This window comes from Leptonychotes weddellii, chromosome 11, assembly GCF_054177405.1.
Source record: "Leptonychotes weddellii isolate Sample4059 chromosome 11, ASM5417740v2, whole genome shotgun sequence".
In the NCBI taxonomy this organism is placed as follows: domain Eukaryota; kingdom Metazoa; phylum Chordata; class Mammalia; order Carnivora; family Phocidae; genus Leptonychotes; species Leptonychotes weddellii.
The window spans coordinates 10,633,155-10,645,030 of NC_138379.1; positions in this window are offsets into that span (position 1 = coordinate 10,633,155).

Consider the following 11,876-nt stretch of genomic DNA (forward strand, 5'->3'; position numbering starts at 1 on the left):
GGAACATTCTGTCTTCTGCCAGCAATACTCTGCCTTTATAGTGTAAACCAACCCAGCCTTGTGGGTTTTCCTGAGTCTGTCACTCCGTTGTCCCAGTTTTACACCCTAGAAGTCCAAAATCGAGCAATGAAAGGCAGAATGCTTCTCTGTGAGTGAGGGCAATAAAAGAGGCTTTGGATGATCAGATTCCTTTTATTTTGCTCTTGCCCAAAGAATCAAATATCCCAGCCCAGAAACCAGGACACAGAGGAGGATGAGCAGCCGCAACTCTCTGACGGAGGAAGAGGAACCCAGACTGGAGGGAAAGGCTGGGGGACTTCACCAGTTCCTCTGAGTAGGGATTTGAAATCAGTAGTTGTACTTTTATATATCATCGTCATGAAGGATACAGAATTGGATGCAGTTGTTATTCCAGAAGAGAGGCTCAATCTTTTCTACATGATGATTTGCAGCCTTAAAAACATCCAGAAGCAAAGTCTGGCCTGGTATTCTTGCAGGTATTCTTTTTAATACATTTTTATCATGACATAATTCTGATATCTACACAAGAAGAAACATAATCACTTTATACCCACTACCCAGCTTTATCAAATATTAGCTTTTGACAATTGTTACAGACTGAAGGTTTGCATCTCCCCAAAGTCCTATGTTAAATCCTAATGCCCACTGTGATGGTATTAGGAGAAGAGGCCTTCAGGAACGAAGTTGGTCATAAGGATGGAGCCCCTATGAATGGGATTCATGCCCTTATTAAAGAGACGCCAGAGAGTTGTCTTGCCCTTTTTCCACCATTTGAGAATACAAGAATTTGGCAGTCTGTAACCCAAAAGAGGGTTCTCACTGGAACCCATCCAGGCTGGCTCCCTCCTCCCTCCTCAGAATTCCAGCCTCCAGACCGTGAGAAATAAATCTCTGTTGTTTATAAGCCACCCAGTCAACGGTATTCTGTTACAGCTCCCTGAACTAGGACAGCAATATTTACTTAAGATCTTTTTTTTTGAAAAAATACAATTAATAAGGGGCACCTCAGTGGCTCAGTCAGTCAAGTGTCTGATTCTTGGTTTCGGCTCAGGTCATGGTCTTGTGCTCATGAGATCGAGCCCCAGGTAGGCTCTGTACCCAGGGTGGAGTCTACTTCAGATTCTCTCTCCCTCTCCCTCTCCCTCCTCCCCCTCTTCTCTCTCCCCTTGTGCATCTGCTTTCTCTAAGAAATAAATAAAATCTAAGAAAAAAATTAATGATAGATACATAATAGAAAGATAATAGATAGATAGATAGATAGATAGATAGATAGATAGACAGATGATAGATAGATAAAAACAATGCAGGTGCAGTTGAGGCCCTCTGTTTATCCATGTCTGTCCCATTACCCTCACCCCCTCCTCACAATTAACGAATATCATAAATTGGGAATTATCCCATTCATGCATGATTTATATTATTTGCTATCCATAAACATTATGTTGTTTTGTTTTGCATGCCTTTAAAATGTATATAGATGGTATCCAGCTCCATATATCACTTCGTAATTGGCTTTTTTCACAGAATATTTTTATTTTATTTATTTATTTATTTGACATAGAGAGACTGAGACTGACCACAAGCAGTGGGAGCAGCAGAGGAAGAGGGAGAAGCAGACTCCCCGCTGAGCAGGAGCCCGATGTGGGGCTTGATCCCAGGACCCTGGGATCATGACCTGAGCTGAAGGCAGTCGCTTAACTGACTGAGCCACCCAGGCACCCCCAGAATATGGTTTTTAATATTTTTTGTTGAGGCGCCTGGGTGGCTCAGATGATTAAGGGTCTGCCTTCAGCTCAGGTTGTGATCTCCGGGTCCTGGGATCAAGCCCGGCTTCGGGCTCCCTGCTCAGCAGGGGGTCTGCTTCTCCCTCTGCTCCTCCCCCATGCTCATGCTCTCTCTCTCTCTCAGATGAATAAATAAAATCTTTAAAAATATATTTGTTGTTATACTTGCATCTCTGGTTCATTCATTTTAATTTCTATGTATATTACATTGTATTAACAAAACCCCACAATTTCCTTATTCATTCTCTTGCAGGTGAGCATTTAAATTGTTTCTACATTTTGCTATCCCTAACAATGAACATTTTTATACACATCACATCCTGCACCTCTGCCAAAGGCTTCTAGAGCAGTAAGTGGTTCTCAAAGTGTGATCCGGCTAATAGCAAGAGCATCACCAGGAACACGTCAGAATGCAAATCCTCGGCCCCCGACCAATTGCGTTAAAAACTCTGCAAGTGGAGCCCAGAGAGCTTTGCTTTAATGATACCTCCAGGTGATTCTGAGACAAGCTGAAGTTTAAGAACTGCTTCTCTAGGATGTACACCTAAATGAGCATCTCCCACATCACTAAATATACCAAATTGCTCTCTGAAGAGGTGGCCCCAACTATATTCCCACCAGCAGTGCCTCAAAGCCCCATGTTTTTTATTTCAGTGACTATTTTTTTATGTTCAAATATTCTAATTGGCCTTTTTTCGTATCTCTCCATTCTTATTTTTAGCCTATTTTCCCATAATTTTTTATTAGTTAATGTAAGTTTTGATTTCATTTATTTCTTTGAAATAATCCATATATTTACTCTAAAGCCTTGTCTGATTGTTCTGTAAAATCAGTTTCTTCTGAAGCAAATCCATGTTCTGACTGTTGGTTTGTTGACTGCTTTTCTCAGTATTAGCTTTTATTTTTTAAGATTATTTATTTATTTATTTGAGAGAGAGAGAGAGCACGAGCGGGAGGAGGAGCAGAGGGAGAGGGAGAAGCAGACTCCCCACTCAGAGGGGAGCCAAACATGGGGCTCGATCCCAGGGCCCTGAGATCATGTCCTGAGCCGAAGGCAGATGCTTACCGACTGAGCCACCCAGGCGCCCCTCAGTATTAGCTTTTATCCATCAGTTTTTTACTTGATTTACAGTCTAACTGGGATATGAGGTGGTGTGTTTGTTTCAGTTCTCTCTCTCTTTCTCCACCTCCTCTCCTCCCCTCCTCCCCCCTTCTCCTTTACCTCTATATTCAATTATCCTATTGAGCAGCTTTGGGGCTCCCCATTCAAAGTCCAGGTCTAGTAAGGGCAGCAACAGGAACTGTCCTGCAGAGCCAGTGGGCTGTGGTCAACCCAGGCTGGGTTAAGGGGAAGCTTGACTCAGCACTTGGTCACAAGGCTGTTTCATCTTTCTCTCCCCGCCTGGAGCTGGATAGGAGCCATTGCTCCTTCAGCATTTGGCAGCAGGTTTATTTCTAGCCTCCTCCCCTGAGGGTAGGAGGTAAGGAATGAATACCACGCTAGCCCAGGGCTTCAGTCAGGGAGCCTACCTCTGCTTCCCCATATCACAGGGAATACTTTTTTTTTAGAGAGAGAGAACGAGAGTCGGGGGGTGGGGGAGGCTGAGGGAGAGGGAGAGAGAGAATCTCAAGCAGACTCCATGCCCAGCGCTGGGCCCGACGCAGGGCTTGATCTCACAACCCCGAGATCATGACCTCAGCCAAAATCAAGAGTCAGATGCTTAACCGACTGAGCCACCCCAGCTCCCCTCACAGGGAATACTTTTGACTCATGTACCACCACTGACTGCCTCTGCATTCCAAACCCTGCCAGTCCACCCACCCTTTCAGGCCTGATTGCTGTTTGTGTTTTTCTGTGCCAGCTGGGATCTTCAAAAATGCGTGTATTTAAGCCTCACCATGCCTTCTTCTGTTTTCTCTTTTTGTTTTAGCCAGTACTGCTATGTTTGTGGAGCACAGGGGATTCTTGAAGCATGCATTCCGTCTCGATCTGGCTGTCAGCAGGTACTGTTAAAGCTAGAGAGTTGGATTGTATAAATCTCAAGCGCGGTCAATATCTGGATGCCCAAAGTGGCTAGACCGGGTCATCCGTGATAATGAACGCCCCTCAGCCAGGCTGAATTTTGTCTCCATCTGTTACATATAACTGAAGCCCCAGGCGTACAAGAGGCAGTCAAATCTAAAGATTAACTGAATCTATGCTGAATATTCAGAATTCAAACAATAATAGAGTAGAAATCAATAGAATTGAGATAAAAGTTTGAAGTTAACTTGTTTTAGAAAAATCTGTTCCTATGATACACAACTGTAGAACCTCGCAGTGTTGTAGAGAGGACTAAGGTGGGGGAGGCACTTAGTACACGCCTTAGTACGTCTTAGGTCCGTAAGGATGCACCTGGTATCAGGATGCACTACAAAGGGGCCAGAGGATCCATTGGGTATAGAGGTCTTTAGAGGATCAACAGGAAGAGAGAAACAAAAGGGAACAGGAAATGTTCCCAGCCGACAGAAGGAAATTTTTTCCAGCCAACAGGAGGAAAGGATTAAAAACAGAAAAAAGATTATTATCACCAATGAAATGAAGTTTTCCTCCCTTCTAGTAACCTTCACCCTGTACACCATAAACAAGGAATTTCTAACATAAATCCACAGGCTTTGGAAATCCAGAGAAGCTACTAGGAAGACAACATATTAGACCCTCTGGAATGTATTAGTACATTCTATGAGAGCTGGGATTTATGTGTTGTTCATAGATCCCTGCCTAGGGCACAGTGAGCGTTTAATAATTGTGGAATGAAAGAACAGATGAAAATGTTTGTTGTGGCAGATCCCAATGCGAGCATTTGTGAGGATGAATTTATATTGTGCATACAGAGGGGTAGCAAATCAGCAGAGGAAATATTCTCTCAGCCTCCAAGATTCAGTGTAACTCCAACGCCAAAAGGAAAGAATCAAACCAAATAAACATACGTCCAACACCGGCCATGGGGAGGATCAGAGCAGGAGCATTCTCTCTGCATGTGGGTTTTCTTATTTGTAAGCGACTTAACAGCACTTCCTGTGGTGTAGTTTTGAGGAGGCTTTAGGATTACGCGTGCGTCATCCGCATAGAGTTGGGTATATGCATTAGGGTACTCTAACACCTCCATCAGAGTTGCTGCTCTTAAACATTAATCAGAAAGAATATTTACTAGTCCCGACTATATTCTCAGCACCTGGGAATCAGAGAGGATGGGGTGTGAAATGTCAAGAAGAGAGGGCAAACGCTGTTAACCTTTGAGGCTGCCGGCGCCCACAGGGTTCATTTCGGGACCTTCTCACTTGTCGTAACTGAGCAAGTCAGGAGAGGGCAGCAAAGAGCTGCAGGGCTGGACGGAAGAGGAAGGAGCCTTCCTCTCTGCGAGGTTCTGGCCCCAGGAATGTAGGATAAGCGCTGAAACCCAGCCAGGAGTCAAGACCCTGGCACTGTTCATTCTGTTCAGCCACTGGCTTGCGGTGTGACCTTGGATAAGACACGTCACCTCTCTAGCCTTCATGTCTCAATCTCTAAAATGAAGATAATTAGGTCTCAAGACTGTTGTGAAGCTTAAAAGAACTGGAAGAACTGCGGAATTCCACAGTAGAGTTGCCTCAGGGCAAGGACGGGAGACATACACACACACACACACACACACACACATGCTCTAGACCCGAAGCTGGGGACAAGAAAAGAGCTGACTTTGGGAATTACATAAATATGGTTTTATGGTTTTGGTGGTGTTGTCGTTTTAAATAATAAGGCATATGTTCTAACCAAAATATAGGTACAATTCCCCGATGGTACACTTATTCCCTTTGACCCTCAGGCACATGCAGCCTAAGAAGTGCCTGAGGCGAGACCATGCTTTTTGTTCCCAAATACCATTTATTCTCCTCCTTCCTGGGCACATGGAAGAATGGTTCTGGCCAAGAAAGAACAACAAGAGATGGCTGTCACTTCCAGGCTGAAGCAGTAGAAAGCCCCTATGTGACCCTCCAGCTTTCCTCGTCTTCTACCAGCCGGACCACTTCTTGACAACAGGCTTTGGATACTTAATATGAGGGAGGAAAAAAACTATGTTGTGTTAAAACAGATACATTTCCAAATGTATCCAGCACCTGACCACTTCTTAATCACCTCTATCGCTACTGTATCCAGGTGCTGGATACATTGGGGGGGCACCTGGGTGGCTCAGTCATTAAATGTCTGCCTTCGGCTCGGGTCATGATCCCAGGGTCCTGGGATGCTCCCTGATCCGCGGGAAGCCTGCTTCTCCCTCTCCCACTCCCCCTGCTTGTGTTCCCTCTCTCGCTGTGTCTCTCTGTCAAATAAATAAATAAATAAAATCTTAAAAAAAAAAAAGACAGATATTTGGTATCTATATGTCATTGCAGCATAGCTGAGGCTATTCTGACTAAAATGGTAACAGACAGAAAAAAAATGTTTAAAAAGGAAGCATGTATAGCAATATTAACGTAATGAGATAGAACTCGAGGCCAAAAAAAAGCAACTGATTTTACAATGTCATTTTCTTTTTTTTTGTTCTTTTCTTTTTCTTTTCTTTTTTTTTTTTTTTTTTGAGAGAGAGAGAGAAAGTGCAAGCAGGGGGAGGGACAGAGGGAGACAGAGAGAGAACCTCAAGCAGGCTCCACACTCAGCACAGAGCCCAATGTGGGACTTGATCTCAGGACGCTGAGATCACAACCTGAGTTGAAATCAAGAGTCGGGTGTTCAACTGACTGGACCACCCAGACACCCCTTACAATGTCATTTTCTACGGAGTAAAGATGCATGCCACCAAGAAGATATGCCATGATGCCTTATGAATTTAAGCATATAAGTTCAAAATTTTATAAAGAAATTCCATTAAAAATGTAAGGAAAGATGGCCTCCCTGAAAGGAGAGTCAGAGGGGAAGCCAATGAAGAGGTGTGAGCAGAGAAAGGGCATGGTATGACTTGAGTTCTAAAAGGATTGCTCCTGCTCTTGAAGTTTTCAAAACAGACTGCAAAGGGGCAAAGGCAGAAGCAGGGAGACTAGTGAGGAGACTACTGCAATAATCCAGATGGAAAATCTCAGTGGCTTGGATCAGAAGAGTAGCGATAGAGGTGATTAAGAAGTGGTCAGGTGCTGGATACATTTGGAAAGGACAGACAATAGCCATTCTTGGCAGACTGGGAGTCTTCAGCTTCTGGATCATATTGAAAGCAGTATTAGACCACATGAATGTGCCTAGGGAGTGAGCGTAGGTTAAGAGAAGAGTAGTAGGAAGTACTAGGAAGAGAAGTCGTCTGACAACTGTGCCCTGGGCACATCTACATGATGAGTCTGGGAAGATGAGGAGGAACCCACAAAAGAGACAAAGAAGGAGCAGCCAATGGTGGAAAGAAACCTGGCGAGCGAGCCACGTGCCATGCGAAGAATGTGTCCAGGGGAATCCAGTATCGTCAACTGTGTCAAACACGGCCAATACGTTAAGTAAGATAAAAGCTGAATTCACCATTGGATTAGTAACACGGAGGCCATTAAAGATCTTGAGAAGAGCTGTTTTTGGTATTGTAGTGGAATCAGTTCAAGGGAAAATGAGAGAAGAATTAAAGACAGTGGACAACTACTAAGAGAAACATGGCTATAAACAGATGCAGAAAAATAGGGCAAGAGTTGGAGGGGAAAATGGGCTCAAAAGAAGGTTTTTCAGCCAGAAGAAATAACCAAATGTCTGTGTGTTATTTGCATGTTTGTTTATCATTAAATGTATAATGAGAGGCTCCATGCCCCTTTCTATCCCTTGGTTCCCAGACCACTGACCCACAGAGTGAAAGAACATTGGCGCCTGGGTGGTGCAGTAGGTTAAGCAACCAACTCTTGGTTTTGGCTCAGGTCATGATCTCAGGGTTGTGGGATCGAGCCCCAAATCGAGCCCCACATCAGGCTCCACACTCAGCTCAGCATCTGCTTGAGACTTTCTCTCCCTCTCCCTCTGCCTTCCCCTCCTCTCAAATAAATAAATAAACCTTTTAAAAAAAAAAAATCATGGTAAGCTCGTGATGGCTTCAAAGAAGACACCGCATCCCTCATGACTGGCCCCAGTGATGAAGCTGCCTCCAAGCCCCCACTGTGAACAGCAGTCGTGAGGCCAGTTATAGACGAGGCCGTATGGGAGACTGCCACCTCTTTAGCATACTGCTTTTTATTTAATTATTTTTTCTTATCAAAGGACTTCATTATGCAGTTTATCACGAGGCTCATAACAAGGAAAAGCCACCCTGCTCCACTCCTCTGATGCCCAGTCTCCACACCCCAAAGCAATCACACTCAACTCCTTCATTTGTTTCTTAATGTGTTTATTGTCCTATTTCTAGATCACATGCTTACAGTTTATTTTTTCACTTCAAGATTTTAATTTTTCACTTCATAAGACAGAAAACAAGGATTTAGTTCTTCTAATTCACACAGCACACCCACTTCTCTATATCCCTTCTAGATTATTCTCTTAACAAAGTTGTGTCAAGATGTTTTGTTAAACTGAAATTTGGCTATATTGGCTATAAAATATGTCATTCATAACTGAGTCATTTGGTATGTTATGATTGCATACCCTTTCTCATATGACTTTTTGTTTTTCTTCAATTAATAATTGCCTTAGTTTTCCATCTGCTTAGTTTTTTATGCACTTATAAGTGACACATACTCAAACTATCCCCAAACCATTTCCAAAGAAAACTAAAAACCCATCTCTAACACCAAGTAAATACACCAAATAGTCCATTAATTCCATGTATTTCTCAGAGACACATCTTCAGGGGCCCTACATGCTCCTGCTTCTCTCTCAGCTGGTTGCCCTCTAGATCTGAGGCACAGCTGTCATCCTAGACCATGTCAGGATGGCCACTCCTTACCCCTCTCTCCTCTTTGGATTCTCTGTTTTCTGGATCTTAGATCTTCCTCTCTCTTGGTTTATTTCCTCATTTTGCTACTCTCTATGTAGCTTCCTGAGACAGGGCGCCTGGGAGGTATATTTTAGTGACCTGGCAGATCTGAGCTTTTCTCTATTTTACCATTACATTTGTTCAATAGTTTGTCTAAGTGGAATTCAAGGTTTGTGATCACCTTCTCTGTCCTTTGAACATTGAACCCCACTGTCTTTTGGTTTCCAGGGCTGCTGCTGAGAAGTCCAATGCCGTTGTGATACAGGTCTTTTGTTTGTTGGCTCTTTTTTACTCTCTGGAAACTATAGGATCTTCTTATTATCCCCACAAACTGAAATTTTATGATTATGTGCCTTGAGACAATTCTGTCCTTATTTGTTTTCCCAGACACTCAGTGAACTTCTAAACTCTGGAAACTCGTATCTTTTAGTCCTAGAAATTTTTCTTTCTCATTTCTGTAATAATCTTTTCCCCTCCAATTTTTCTGTTCTTTCTTTCTGAAATTTCTAGTCATCAGATTTTAAAACTCTTTGACTGATCTTCTTGTTTTCTTCTGTTTTCGTTACTAGTTTTCCATTATTTTATTCTACATTTATTTGGGGATATTTTCCCAATGGTCTTTTGCAAGTCTATTGAATTTTTAAATTTTTGTATCACACTATTACTATTTCAGTATCTTTTCTGCTCTTCATTTTATAGTACCCTGTTCCTGTTTTTGGAAACAGTTTTATCCATTCAATTAGCAGTATTTGTTAGGCACTTGTGAGTACTGGTGGTAGAAAATTGAACAAGACAGAGTCCCGGCTCTCATAGGGCTTCCATTCAACTGGGAGTGACAGAGTAAGCAACTAATAGATAAACTATATAATATAAGGAGATGATAGTGCTACAAAAAAATAATTAAAACAAGGAATGGAAATAGAAAGTGATGGGGAGTGGCTCTTTCACATATCCTACCTCAGCTCTCATATGATATTCATTACAGTGTTTTGAAGTTGACATCTATACTGTTTCCTCTGAGTTTCTTTTCTGGTTGTTGACTTTGATCTTGTCTTTCATTCTACTGACTCTCCCCCAAAAGCCTTGGCTGTCCACTCATATTTAAGAGTGAGTCACAGCTCAGCATGCCTGGGCAGGGTTTCTTGGCTCATAGGTTCCATCAAAGGGCAGTTGAGAGAGACGCTGGCCTCTGGGGATATGAATTATGAATTATGAATTATGAATTATGGATAGCACTGTCCTTCTAGTTGGTGGCCTCTCCAGAGAGGACTATTCTGCATCCCTGCTCGTCACCTGTGAGCCTGGCCACCAGCATTCTGGGACTCAAATGGGGTTAAGCAGTCTAGGGGAACCTCTTAAAGATTTTCATTAGTCTCTATTTTCAGTCTGGCACCTAACGACTGCCCTCAACTGTGTCTGGGATCCCCAAATCCAAAAGCTCCGGAGTTCAACTTCTCCCAAGTAAAAAGTTGCCCCCAGTCTTTTGCTGGGGCAAGGTAAGGAATCTGGGGTACACCCACTCTTCATCTGGACTTTCAATTCTCTCCTTGTTTTTAGGACCAGTCTACCTCTGCTTCTAGAGATAACCTTGCATCTCCAGCTCATGCGTCTTTAGGGACTTCCACAGCATGACTTAACTAATGTCTTGTTAGCTTCTCCCCACACTTTGCAGGGGCTGAGGAATTAGTTGTCTTCATTAGTTTTTCTCAACTACTCTGCTCTCCCATGCTCTCTTTGTCCTTACGGGTTCATACCCTTTATTTTTCTTCTGCTGACATTTCAGTAGATTCATAGAAAGGAAGACACATAAAATCATATTCTCAGCCCCCATATTTAACCAGAGTAATTCTTTTGTGGCAGCCACTCCTAATTGCTGCTGATTAAAAAAAATAAAACAAAATAACGATTTCTGAATCGTCATGAGTGTTTGTTAGTCTGCGTTCACTGCCAGGCAAAGCAGGGAAAATCTAATCCAACACAGAGAGGTTCAGCCTTGTAGGATGGAGTCTTCAGATTAACTGTCAAAAATAACTCAGAGAAGGGGATGCCTTGGTGGCTCAGTCGGTTAAGCATCTGACTCTTGATCTCAGCCCAGGTCTTGATCTCAGGGTCATGAGTTCAAGCCCCACATTGGACTCCATGCTGGGTGTGGAGCCTACTTAAAAAAATAGAATAAAATAAAGTAAAATAAAATAACTCAGAGACATTTAGCCTAAGCCTTGAGGGTTTCATCACATCTAAGTATACACCAAGCCAGCTTCAGGGGCTTGAGATCTGTGCAACCACAGAGGATCCCACGCTCAGAGGGTCCCCTGCTTGCTGGAAAGCTCTACTGTCGCCATCTTGAAATTCTTAATAATTTTTAAGCAAAGGGCCCAACATTTTCATTTTGCCCAGGCCCCACACATCACATGGCCACTCCTGCGGCCAGTCCTGGATATGCATGAGGCACAGACATCCTGTGAAGACAGTCTTGCCAACCCAATGCAAGCGCAGGATGTGTAAAGGCAAAGGCCACAAAGTTCACAAGAGAAAAAGCCTGTCTGATTTAAACAGTACATCATCTTGACAGTTCAGAATTGACTGGTCATAGAGCTCAGCTCAGGCCCATTGTTGAACCTGGAAGCCCGTCTTTGGTTTTTAGACATTGTGTGGATCCGTCAGATGCATTTGGCTGGACACAAATAAGACATGTGAGTCACAGACAGAAGGCAGTCACAAGTTCACCACCAGGTCGTTTCTCTGCTGATTCTGAACAGTCTTCTGAGAAGCAGTTGCTGTGGTTTCTTTCCCCGTGGCCTGACCACTTGTGTCTATCTACCATCTAGCAGTCTCTCACGCTCTACGTACTCAGAGCTTTGCCCAGACAAGTCTACATGCACACGCCCAGGGTCCCGCAGAAATGTTACTGATGTTCAATATCCATTCCCCTTCTTCCTTACTTACAGAGCACTAATATCTGTGTGGCAGGCATGTGCCAAGCTGAAAACTCTCTGTCCCAGCCTCTCTTACAGGTAGCCCTGACTTCTGCCCAATGCGGCTCAAGTCGATGGAGCTATGGATTTCAGGCCATTGGCTCTGGCTTTTCTGGAAATGTTTTATTCTCTTGACATAGAGATTATCC